The following is a 13,932-nucleotide window of genomic DNA, read 5'->3' as shown; positions in this document are numbered from 1 at the left end:
TAATAAAAATAACTAAAATTAAAGTTTAATATTTTTAAATTAATAAAAATAAGAAAAATCATCATAATGGATAACCCAAACATGACCCGACCCAACCCAAGCCAACCCATTATCTTCGGGTTCTTATTGGGTTAACTCGATAAGGACCCAAATCCTAAACGTGCGTGTTCGTGTCGGGTTAACTTCGTGCGGATTAGTGTTGGATTATCGTGACAGATAAAAAATTGCCAGCCCTAAGTGGAATGTGGTGTCTACTACAAAAAATGATGTAAAAGTGAAATGTGACAAATTTTTAGGGACGTACGAAAGTGGAAATAAGTGACAAATTTTCAGGGACGGAGAGAGTATATTAGTATACTCCCTCCGTCTCAAGGTAGTTGTGTAGTATTCCTTTGAGATTGTCTTAAGGTAGTTAAGTAATTTCCTTTTTTTGATAAAAACTTTTTCCTCTCTCATACTATACTCTCTTTTCATCTATTTTATTTTACTCTCTCAACTTTTATCTTTAATACATCAATTTCTTAAATCTCGTGCTCAAAAAAATGCCCCAACTACCTTGGGATACCTACAACTTCATTTCATTTTTCACACCTCTGATTTTCATACTCGCTCTAAAAATTTTCCGGAAATGGATCCAAATGCTCAAACCGCGTTCATGGCCATGGCTAATGCTTTGAGTTGGGCCTAAACAACGTGAATACGTGGAATAATATTCCACCATTTCAGCCAGCACCAACACCATCTCCTCCGGACACCCAGGTTCCAGCCACGCAAATACCACTCCTAGATTTCGGTATTCCAAGTAGTGACGCATCTTGAATCAACCTAGATGACTACGAGATTTCGGATATGGGGCCCACTTCTTCCTTCGAGGAAGAGATCGCGTCTGGTTCCCAAACAAAGGGCAAGGGCAAACACAATGTGAAGGCTAATGTGATGGGCGGGAAGAATGATTCAATCAGGGGGTCGAAGATGGTTGCTAGGTGTTTTGTTGATGTCTCAGAGGATCCGATTATCGGTTTTGGGCAAAGTGTTCGCACTTTTTGGGTGAGGATTGCTAAGGTTACAATCGAACGAAGTCGGCCCGAGCAAAGGCGCGTGAGTAGGACAATCTTCAGAGAGAGCTCATCGTCATCCTCTTCCTCCTCATCATATACTACAAGAAATACGCCAAGCTCAAGAGAGCCGCCGCGGCTGCAAAGGCGCAGGGCGTGGTGGTCCCGCCTCGTCAAGACAGAGAGCAGCACGATCATGGTGACAGTGGCGGACGCAGAAAAAATTCTTGGCAGGGGCTTCACTAGTATATGAAAAATAGTACTATTTCCCATTATCCATTTAAGATGACTTGTTTTCTTTTTGACATCATCTCTATTTTTTTCTTTCTTAATTTAACTTTGAATAGAACACCATATACAATCTCATTTCTAGAAAGAAATTTCGCTTTAAGCAATATATTAAAGCGATTCATGTTGTATTTATATTTGTTATTGTTTGATAGTATTTATGTATTTTCATGGATTGAATTATATATTTTCTGAAGAGTGTAAATATAATTTGAATCTACTTCAAAATATTCAACTTAAATAACTTAATTCTAACCCAGCATAAAAATTTTAAACCTAATATTTTAAAGTCAAGCAAAATAATCATAAATTATAATTTTTTAATAAATTATACAACTTTATATGAATTATACTATTACACGTCCGATGCTTATTTTTTGTATTGTATTCTCATATTTCAATAATAAAATAAATATAAAGAATTATAAAAAATTAATGTTTACATAATTGAATAAAAAGAAAAATCATGATGAAAACTGAATTTAAATCAATATTGGCTAAAAAGTTGAGCCACTAAATTTCCCACAAACTATTTGATCGACCTCGATTGTTTTTTTAGTCAATTAATGTGATTTATCATTTATATACCAGTTTACGGTTTTTTTTTAGTGAATTAATCACTTATAGAAATAAAATAGATATAGTAGTTTTTTGAAAGTGGAATTATTTGGTAAAGTCAATAAATTTAATAGGCACAACAATCAATAATATAATATAATAATCCTATATTGATGGTCATCTTCTTCCTTCAGACGTTGGTCGGCCATTTTATTTCTTTATTTTTCCCAGTAAGTTTTCAATTTGCAGGTTCAATTCAGCCCTTCCTACCAATAAATTTTTGTTGATTTATTCTTTAATTGCACTATCTTGGCATGGGCTGAAGCTTGCTTTTGAAATTTACAAAAAGTTTTGAAGTAGAAAAAAGAGAAGAAATTAATTTGTTGGCAGGGGCTTAAGCCCTCCATTCTCTCTTACTATGTCCGCCACTGCCTGGAGAGGAGGAGCCCCGGAGGAGGGGACGAGAAGCTGGTGTTCGTGGATGATGGAGGAAGCAGGCCGGAGCCGGGGTTGGATGATCTGCTGAGGGCTTCGGCCGAAGGATTGGGGAAAGGGAGCTATAAGGCGTTGACGGAGAGCGGAGAGGCGGTGGTGGTGAAGCGGCTTGTTGATTTGAAGCCTTTGAGCAGTGAGGAGTTTGTGAGAGAAGTGAGAGGGATTGCTGCGATCAGACACCCCAATTTGTTGCCGCTTCTTGCTTATTATCACTCCAAGGGTGAACATAGGCTTTTTCTCTACCGTTTTCTACCGCATGGGAATCTCTTCAATCGACTTCATGGTAATCTTGTTATCTTACAAATTAAACTGTGTTATTAGGGTTAAACCAATCTTATTTTATAAGTTCTAGGTAGAATAAATGTGTGTTACTGTTTTTATTTGTGTGACTCATTTCAATCTAGTGATGTTGCTCAGCTAGAAACCGTCGGTTTCGGTTTCGTGGAATATGGTTAGGCCCCTGAATGGTTCTTGCGGTTCCAATTTTTAACCAAAATTGATAGTTGAGTAACCAAAATTGATAGTTGAGGTTCGATTCAAAACTATCATTTTTTCTGACCTGAAACAAACCATTGGTTTACCGTTCGAAAATTTTGGAACTGAAACTAGAGCGCCTAGTTATGGTTTCAATAATAAGTTCGCCCAAAACTATGGCCAACAAGTTTGAATCGGCGGTCATCGGTCTTCTTTCAGGTAGCCATCGGTTCTGATTTAACCACCTATTTCAATTATATCCAAAAGAGGAGTAATACGTGAAATATGAAGCTAATTTTTTCTTATGAGTGAACTGCATAAAATAACCCTGACCTTTTCAAAAGTTTCACTCCAGACCTCTGACTAAAAAAAATATCGCCACATACCTCTGACCTAAACCATAATCACAAATGAGATATTTGTAGCCATTTTTCGGACTAAAAGGGCCTTATACCTTGAAGGGCATTTCAGTCAATTTCAGTCAATTTGCAGGCCTACTCTGCCGTCATGGTCACTTTTGCAGACAATAGGCTGCAAAAGTGACAACTCAAATGTGATGTTCCACATACTGTGGTGTTCATTATAGTTTGAATGAATTTATCTTGTTCTCTTCTCCCACTTTATTTCTCTCACTTCATTTCATTCTCTCACATTAGGTCGACATTCAGTTTCTTCGTCGTTTTTGGTTGTTTGGCTGGGTCGAGGTTTGTAATTTCCTCTACATTTTAAGGATATGAAATTATGTTATATTCTCTGACCTCAATTCATTCATCCCCCATTTTATTTCGTCTGATGCGTGTTCGGCTTATGTCAGTTCATTTTTCAATTTAAGGGTTATGTGTGTTCTGCTTTGGGGTGCAATTTTTTGTGGAAAGTAATTTCATAAATAATGACATTTTGTTTGGGTTTGAATTTCCAATTCAGGTGGCTATTGAATGTCGTCTTCAAGTTCGCAGTCGTTCGGCTCAAGTTGGAATTGGGAATGGCCTCGTCCACCTGTTGTTCTCTGTAGTCACGATGTCGCGGCTGAGCTTGTGACGTCAAGGACGACGGCCAATCCTGGCCGCCGTTACTATCGGTGTCCATTCTGGAAGGACGATGATTGTCGTTTCTTCCGTTGGTTTGATTCGGGTCTATCGCCAAGCCAAGACTCTTACTTTCAACGAATCAAGCTCGAACGAGACAGGTTTGAAGAACAACTCCGATGCAAGAGTGTTGCTCATGGTGAGCTTGAAGACAAACTCCGGTTGAAAAGTGACGAATGTGAAGATCTTAAGCGAAAATTGAGGTTGAAGACCGAGGAGTGTGCAGGTCTTCATTTAGAAATTTTTAGAACCAAAAAAACGTCCCGAATGCTGAAAATTGTAATATTATTTTTTTGCTTTGTAATTATTTTTCTAATGTGATGGCAACACTTTTTTCTTCCAATATGATGGGAATTTTTCTAAACATTTGAATTTCTAATGTAAGTATATCCCAACAATAAGTTTCACACAGTCGAATGGGGTTCCCGCCTAGGTAGGTACTAAACATTTGAATATTGTAGCTAAACATTTCAAGTTTTAGTTATAGTTTTAGTTAATCACCAATGAAGTACGCATCTTATGATGAAATACCACAATGCGCACAACACTTTAGTTGAAATAACACACCACGTTGAAAACTTTCTCCGAAATACCACCATACGTACATAGTTGACATATGCAGTACAAGGGCCTTCTCCTTTAGCATATCCCCAAAAAAATCGGTCATAATGTTGGATCCATAACATGCATAGCAAATACAAGTGCATTATCACGATGATCTATAACAACCACCGTAGGTGAAATCTGAGTAATGTTTGACAAAAAAGCCTTGAAGATACCACATGCGTAGCAAATACAAGATACCAGATACCATTGTTTACAAAACACCGAAAAAAACCAACACCATTTTCTCCCATTTTAAGGTTCCCAAACTAGACAAGATCGTGTATTCAATCCCGATCCCCTCGACGGCCACAGCGCTGCGGTTGTGTCCTGATCCGGCGTGTGCTAGGCCTTGGAACAGTCGTATTGGTCTACAACAAACAATAAACAGTTCAAATTGTCTTGATTTTAGGGTTCTAAAAGTGTAAGGTTGCTCTTGAATACTACTTGCAATGTTTATGAAATGAAAAGAGATCTTGACAAATACCTCCAGGTTGGACGCCGCAGGCCTGTCACCGCCGTCCGTCGTGGTTGGCGTATTGGTCTCACTGGGCTGTGAACTCTGGCCAACCTCGGTTCGGGCATCTACGCGGGGATCATTAGTGCATGTTCTTCGGTTATGCCCATCTTGTCCGCACCGACGACACCTGACTACATAGATTTGTCTCAGAGACTCTGATCCATTCGCATGTTGACGAACCTGGGGTTCTTCACGCCTCAGTTTCTTTGGCCGTCCACGTTGTCGCTTTGTCCTCGGGGGTGCCAGTTCAAATCCAACATCTGAAGACTTCGGCCAATTACCCATCCCATTGATTGGGTAGAGGACATTCTCGTACAGAAGCGTCATAGTGGACCGTAAATAGTAGCGGGATATATAGTCTGCTACATCCTTCCCATTCTTGTTGATTGTTGCGATGGCGTGAGTGCATGGGATCCCAGTCAGCTGCCATAATCTGCAAGAGCAAGTAAAGTCACGCATGTTCACTACATACTGGTCTGACGGTCCCGACACTTGGTACGAAGCCTCTCCGTTCCAAGTTGATCTCTAAGAAGAAGCCCTCGTCAAATACTTATCCACTATCTCTTTGATAACGGGCGGCAATGGGTGATCGTATGTGTTGATCCATTGGCCTTTAATCTGTATCCTCTCCATCTGACTTGTCCGGATCTCCTCCAGCATGGTGACAATGGCCAACTCCCGAGCAATTGCTATCTTCGAATTAAAGGTTTCACATATATTGTTCAGGATTATATCACAACATCCCTAGAATACCAGCAAATCATTAAAGGCTCATGCCGTTGCCCTTGAAACTGAGACCGTTGCCTCCTCTTCGGTCTAGGCTTTTGCCTTTGCACATTCGGTGTGGCTTCCTCAATCTCTTCAATGATGACTCCGGGGGGTTTACAAGCCCTTAAATTAAGAAGCTCTTGCGCCTCATCCTTCATTTTTTTCAGTATGGCTTGAGCCCGGGTTATCTCCACAACGTAGATGTGAACTAACTTTGTCGTTGTAGACGCCACTTTGAGGAAATCCTGCAGATGTGTTTCCTCGACAATGGGCAACAACGGGCCTCCGATTAAAACCCCTGTGCACTCATGACTGTACTTCAGATCACAGTAATAGAACTCACATATAATCTTCCTATCATACTTCAGCTTTAGTACCATGCTCGAGAGGTCTATAAGCTGGAATTTTTCTATGTTACAGAGATCGAAGTACGTCAAATGCCCACCAACATACTTTTTCGCATCATTCATACTGAAGAATGAACCTCCATGATGGAAAGCAATTGAAAACCTTCCAGGTGCATCCCCTATTAAGGCGGACAATAAGCGCACAGAACAAATCACTCAAAAATAAATACACAACGAAAATACATTTGTGGAGCCTGAATAACAAAATCAGTATCCGGATGATCAAAAATATATTCACACAAAATCAATTTTGTAAGAGTAAATCACAACCAGAGGATTAAAAGTTCACTTACTGTATTCATCCTCTGGGACGAAAAACTCCAGGTCAGGATCTCGGATATCCCAGGTTTCTTCTTCCACATCTATGACCACTGGTGGTGGTCGGCGGTATGGTGGCGATGGCGGGGGTGTGGGTTTGCTTCGACGGCGTGACGACGATTCACCGCGCTTCCGTTTAGGCGCCATTCATGCAAGATAGTTTTCACAGCGGGGAGAGTGCAGATACAATGAAGATGAAAACAATGTTGAGAATTGTTGGGTTTCACAATGGTTATAATTTTGTTAGACTTTTAGGCGGGTAGACGATGGAAGGCCGAAAAAATGGTATGTGAAATTTTTGAAACTTATTTCATAATTCACACAGGGTGTCCTGAATACGTGGCCGCCATCGTGTGGAATGGTCGTTTGAACTGCCACTGTAGCACCATCATTACTGAGACACATCTGACGTGCGGCCCGTCAAATCAGGCAGTGTGGCAGGTGGGATACAGGGCCGCCAATGCAGACCCATGGTGATATGACAAAAAAGCCCTTTTAGGGCTGAAGGGCATTTTGGTCCGAAAAACCTCATTTGTGATGATGGTTTAGGTCAGAGGCATGTGGCGATATTTTTTTTAGTCAGAGGTCTGGAGTGAAACTTTTGAAAAGGTCAGGGTTATTTTATGCAGTTCACTCTTTTCTTATTAGGCTTTGTCCATTATATATCCATATCAGTCTTGGCCTTAGAGTTTTATTTTTATATTAGAAATATACCTATTCAAATCACGAAATTTGTTCGAAGTTTTGGTCAGTTTTATAATATTAAAAATAAAATTAAATCTTACTGTAAATTTTAATTTGTTCAATCGTCTTTAGTAATTTTTTCAATTCTTAATAAGTTTTATACAATTTAATTTAATGTGTATTACCATAGTTTTAAGATTATTACGATCACGAATTCAATCAGAATTTCTAATTAATTTTAATATATATTTTGCAATTTTCTAATTAATAATTAAGTTATTACTTTATTTAGTATGCATTAGTATAATCAATCTTGGTATAAAATGGAGTAACAAAATTAATGGTGGAGCAGGAGGGCGGGGCACGAGGGAGCGGGTCCCCTTCCGGTGGAGCTCCCGTCTCGCCGCCGCGCGCGTGGCGTCGCGAGGGCGCTGGAGAAACTCCACCGCCACAGCGGGCCTAGCGACACCACAGCGCCGCACGGTAACCTGAAATCCTCGAACGTGCTTCTGAACTAGAAGGAGGAGGCGCTGGTGTGCGACTACTGGCTGACGTCCCTAGTCACGGCGCCGATCGCATGGTCTGCTTCAAAACCCCCGAGTACCAGCTCCACAAGCGCATCTCCAAGAAATCCGACGTCTGGAGCTACGGCTGCCTCGTGTTCGAGCTCCTGACGAGGCGGATACCGGCGCACTCGGCGCCGCCCGGGACAAACGGCGTGGAGCTGTGCGGGTGGGTGAATAGGGCGGTGAGGGAGGAGTGGACGGCGGAGATATTCGACCCGGAGATCGTGGTGAATAGGGGCGCCAACCAGTTGATGCTGAGGCTGCTGCAGCTCGGCATGAAGTGTTGTGAGAAGCTGCCGGAGAAGAGGCCGGAGATGGAGGAGGTGGTGGAAGAAGTAGAGAAGGTGAGCGCCGCCGTGGATTCTTCCTCTCTCACCGATGATTCTTCCTCTCTCACCGATGATTCTTCCTACTCGGTTAAGACATTTTAGTCCATCTTTTGTAATCATTTTGTGTTTTAGTTATTTTCAAATAATTACGTTATCAACGTTAATCGATTGTGGAACTATGTAAATTAGTGTAATTTGAAATTTCCTACCAACCAAATTAAAATTGACATTATGGCATCGAAAATAGATTATATATGTATCTAAGTTCGATGGCAAAGCAACACTGTCATATAGATTTTGAACTTGATACTCGTCTATTTTCGATTAGTTAAAATTATTTTTAAGTGGTTGCAAGTTCTAAGTCGGCAAACTTTCCAATTCCACTAATTTAAATTATGTGTTTAATAAAAATAAAAAATTGTGTTCATATTCAACATTTTTTTGTTTATTAAATTAAAAATTTAAATAAAATTTCACATTGACTATTAAGTAAATGATGTTGTGATCAACAAATATGTAATACCTCAATACTGAAAAAGACATGAAATGGAGTATAAGTATTTTTTTACTCCCTCTGTCCCCTAAATTTTGTCACAGTTTGACCGAGGGCACGAGTTTTAAAGAAATGTAATGGAGAGTGAGTTGAAAAAAATGGTAGGATATGGGTCCTACTTTTAAAGTACTAATAGTTTTATAATAAAATGTGAGTGAGAATAAGTTAATGGAATGTGGGGTCCATTACCAAAAATAGTAAAAGGTGAAATGTGATAAATTTTGTGGGACGGACGGAAAGAGAAAAATGTGATAAAATTTCAGGGACGGAGGGAGTATATTTTATAGTACTAAGATGTAAGTAGAATGAATTAATGAAATGTGACACATTTTTATTATTTATAGTGATAGATTGAATGAACCGGAATTTTAATTATGGACAAAAACTGGAACTCATAATGGCCGACGGAGAGAGCAAAGATTTTTTCAATAGATTATGCGAACTATCTGTGTTCACATTTAACTAGGGGTGGCAAATCGTGCATGTTGGATCATTATCGGGTCAACCTGTTAACGACACGACCCAATAAGGACAAATACGAACACGATCTGTTAAGAAAACCCCAAACCCGAACACGAACTCGGTCTGCTACCCTCAAACCCAAACCCGACACGAACCCATTAACAACACGAACCACCTTGGGTCAACACGACACGATAACAACACGACACGATAACAACACGACCTGATAACACGGTTAAAACCTGGTAACAACTGCTCTTTATTAATAAAAGTTGCAAAGCCTTAAATCTGATCACTAAGAGTCTAATTAAAAACCTAAAATCTGATTAACAGTAATATCAATAGATTCATAGCAACAAAATCCAACAAAAAAAGTACAATTTTAAAATACTAAAAAAATAATAATAGTATACTCCATCTGTCCTCAAAGAATAAGCATTTTGGGTTCGGCACGAGTTTTAATGCGAAATTGATAAAGTAAGAGAGAAGTAGAGAGAAAAGGTAATTAAAGTATTGTTAGTGGAGAATGAGTCTCACCTCATTAGAGATAAAAGAGTTTCCAAAATTATAAAGTGCATATTCTTGTGAGACGGAGTGAGTATTATAACTCCCTCCGTCCCGCTCAAGATGGCCACATTCTTGAGTGACATGTGATTTTAGGAAGTGTTGTTAGGTGAAATAAAGTAGAGAAGAAAAAGATAGTTGAATATTTGAATGATGAGAGAAGAGGTTATTTCCAAAATTGGAAAGTGGTCATCTTGATTGGGATAAACAAAAAAGGAAAGGTGGTCATCTTGAATAGGACGGAGGGAGTATTTCGTAACGGGTAACACGAACCCGACACGAACACGACACCAAATTTTCATGTCCTTAATGGGTCGATCCGATAAGTACACGAACTTAATAAGCTTTTACCCAATCCCATTAATTTCATGCGAATTTGTGTCGAGATATTGTGACGTGACAAAAATTGTCAGCATATAGTATTTAACACATTTAAGGGCATTAAAAGTAAATTTTAATGGAAAGATTAATTGGTATAAATTACCTTCCCTATGAGTTGCAATTGAAGTCTAGCAATTTATAGGGCGTGTGTGCAGTTTACAGAAGATCTCTGCAAATCGTCTCCGAGAGAAATGGTCAAAGGTTTCTTCGCGGTGATGATGAATGGCCGCTCAACTCAATTCAATCACTCGAATTAGTATGGAGTATATTTTTTAACTAAAATAAATTTAAGAAACCAGGGAAGAATATTGGTCTGTGAGTAAAGCAGAAGCAAAAGAAAATACCCAATTTTCCCTCTCTTTTTTTTGTGGGAAGTGATGGGCGATAAAGAGAAGAAGAAAAAGAAGAGAGGCGGGGCGAAGAGGAACATGGAAGTTGAGCAGAGGGTGGCATACAAAGCTGTTAGGGAATGGGTTTTCTTGGAGCAGTCGAATAGTTGTGGAAATTCATTGGATACTTGTGTTGTTGATGATGATTTTGGAGTGCAATGCTACCAGCCCAAGGAGAAGCTTGTCTTTGAATTTCACTGCCTTACAACATGCAGCGATGGATTCTTGTCCCCTACAAAGCTTGTCGAGAGAGCTCATCACAGAGGGGTGGGCTCATCTCTCTATATCTCTCTGTTGTTGCTTTTTTTAAATGAGAGGCTGAAGATTTGTTGACATGTTACCTTTTTGGATTTGAGTTTTCAGTGAAATGAATTGTGTTAGTGAATTTGTATAGGATAACTAGTATCTGAGATAGGTATTGAAATTCTTACCCCTTTGAGTAAAACTGTAGTTGAATCTTCAAGGATGGTGTTGCAGAGAAAGGAGCAATGACCTTCTTCAAGCTCTGTTGAAGTGTTTAGTTTTCAGCATGTGTAGCACATGATTTCATAAAGTGTCAACATGATAAGAACAAGCACATGATATCATAAACTGTCAACATGAGAAGAACAAAATCAGGAAGCATTTTCAATGTTTGCAGAAAATGGTTTTAAGTGGAGGAACAGTGTGGATGTACGGGGTTGAATTTTTAGAACTAGAAAAGGAATTTGTCTGCTTTAGATTACCACTTTTAGATCATTAACTGCTCCAAGTTAGGATTTAGGATATGGAGTAGGATTTAGGTGGAGATGCAAACTGACCTTGAAAATGTACACACTTACTTGCCACATAGTATTACCTGGTGCCTAAGTTTCTTGAAGAAGCTTTTTTCCGTACTAAATCCATGCCCTTGGAGCTTTATGTTCCATCTAATAACACTGATGTGTACAGTAACTACAGTTATTAGTTGGCTAATTTGGAATTGATGCCTCTATGTGCTAGCTTTTGTGCTTAAAAGAGAGTCACAACACCGAAATTCCAAGGACTGAAATTCATCTGGTTTGTCTTATTTTGAGCTTGTTTTTTTATCATCCCACACCTTTTATAAAGCAGTGACTGAAATATGAAGGAGAATATGGAAAGACTTGCTTTCACGTTTTTGTGGATACAGAATGATATTTATCATTTTGACTGATTGGTGTAGCCTGATGTGTGTTTTCACCAAATGGTTTATGAAATCTCTTGTTAGTTGTGTGTGGTGTGTACTATGCATCCAGAAAGCCGGTAAGTTTCACACTGGTTTGATGTTGTGGGTTAAAAATATAATTTTCTTCTCACATGTTACTCTTGTTTTATTCTGTAGTGACTTAGAATGTTATGTATGTATTGGCCTCTTCCTTTTGAGTCTTACAATAGGATCATAACAATGTTACTACTTCAATGCATTTCTTATGAATAATTCATTTGGAATAAAGTTGAAAGTGACTGAATGTTTAAAGGCGTGGAACAGGTGAAAGTGTTGGCTTTGACAGATCATGACACAATGTCTGGCATCCCCGAAGCCATGGAAGCAGCTCACAGACTTGGCATCAAAATTATTCCTGGTGTTGAAATCAGTACAATTTTCTAGTCAAGGTTGTTTATTCTTAATTTGGGTTCTGTGCTCTGCTCGACAAAACAAAAGTGATTCTAATTCTCACACTTATCATCATCTTGTACTTTATTTAGTTTACTTGTCCCTTTGCTTCTGCTTTATGTTTTTCTTGTGCACTTGCGATCATTTATCATTGCATATTATGGACATTTAAATAAGTTTTGCATCTCAAAAAAATAAAAGTAAGTTTACAGTGTTTTATTGCTACTTGCTTTATCCATGACTATCTTATTGATGTGTGTGGAATTGCTCACAGAGGGGATTCAGGAGTGCAGGAATCGGTTCACATCCTTGCTTATTACAGTAACTGTGGTCCTACAAATTCTGCAACACTGGAGAAGTTTTTAGGGGATATTCGGGATGGCCGATTCCTCCGTGCAAAGAACATTATTTCAAAGCTGAACAAACTCAAGCTGCCAATTAGGTGGGAAACCGTGACAAATATAGCAGGAAAAGGCATTGCACCCGGAAGGCTTCATATTGCCCGTGCTATGCTTGAAGCGGGACACATAGAAAATCTGAAGCAGGCATTTGCCAGTTATCTTCATGATGACGGACCTGCTTACTCAACGTAATATTTTTTTTGTATTGTCATTTATGCTTTAGAATGGTAACCGATGTTTCATCAACAATTTTAATTACTAATTGTCTTGGTATTGTATGTATGTCTCAGCGGAAGTGAGCCCATTGCAGAGGATGCAGTGCGTTTTATATGTGAAACCGGGGGTGTTGCAGTATTGGCACACCCATGGGCTCTGAAAAACCCTTCTGCTATAGTCAGGAGACTTAAGGATGCTGGCTTACACGACATAGAGGTTTATAGAAGCGATGGAAAGCTGTCAGGTAGATAAATTTCTTTTCTTCAGCTAATTCTGACTGAAACTGTTTTAGATGACGCCTGATGTCACACCAAGTAAATGATTGAAGTTGAGACTTAAAGATGTTAATTAGTCTATATATTGCTACTTATCCCAATCTATGGAATGAAAGAAAGTGGGGAGGTTGTAGAAGTTGTGAAAATAGGCCTCAGTAGAAAAGTTTAATGAATAGGACTAAAAAGTTTTTTAGGGCAAATGTAGAAAATTAATTTTGGACTTTTGTCTAATATGAAATTGAGAAAAATTAAGGCCGTCATATTGTTTCTATTGTACTAGACACGCAAATTGTACGTACTTTCCAGTACATAATTTTGGTTTGGTTGTATGCAGAATATAGTGATCTAGCAGATACACACGATTTGTTGAAGCTCGGAGGATCCGATTATCATGGGAGGGGGGGCTATCAGGAGTCAGATGTGGGAAGTACTAGTGTTCCTATGTTGGTTGTACAAGAATTCCTTAAGGTCGCTAGACCAATCTGGTGTAACGCCATTCAAGAAATACTTGAGAACTACATAAAAGATCCTTCTGACTCAAATTTGCAAGGTATCGTCAAATTCGGAAGAATGGCAACGTCCAAGACAAGTTTGAGTTTGGGCAGTGCGGGCGACTTGATTAACCAGTGCTTGGTGTCATGGCTAATCCCAAGAAGAACGAGAGAATTCTGAGTTTGAGGCCATCAAGTTAGAGTTGGAAGCCCATGCTGAAACAGGTAGATGTTGAACTGCATTTTTCTTCAGTTTTGTTTCCTCACATACAAGAGCCTAATCCGTATAGTTTGAGGAGAATTTCCAGAAAATAGGCTTACTTTCTTTATGTTGTATTCATAATTTCATGTCAAGTTTCTGTTGCAAGTATTCTGTATTAGAATGCTTCAAAATTTATAGAGTTTCTCATTATTTTTTAATTTGTTGCCAGTTCA

The 13,932-nt window shown here is 39.0% G+C and overlaps 2 pseudogenes; both read left to right on the top strand.

The window, feature by feature from the left end:
- The first annotated feature begins 849 nt into the window (after positions 1–849).
- LOC121804228 lies at positions 850–8,252 on the top strand (annotated as a pseudogene).
- Positions 8,253–10,252: 2,000 nt separating this feature from the next.
- LOC121805715 lies at positions 10,253–13,887 on the top strand (annotated as a pseudogene).
- Positions 13,888–13,932: the final 45 nt, after the last annotated feature.

The sequence above is a fragment of the Salvia splendens genome, chromosome 5 (assembly GCF_004379255.2).
Source record: "Salvia splendens isolate huo1 chromosome 5, SspV2, whole genome shotgun sequence".
Taxonomy (NCBI): domain Eukaryota; kingdom Viridiplantae; phylum Streptophyta; class Magnoliopsida; order Lamiales; family Lamiaceae; genus Salvia; species Salvia splendens.
Note: the sequence above shows the minus strand (reverse complement) of the source record. Positions and strands in the feature narration are given on the sequence as shown.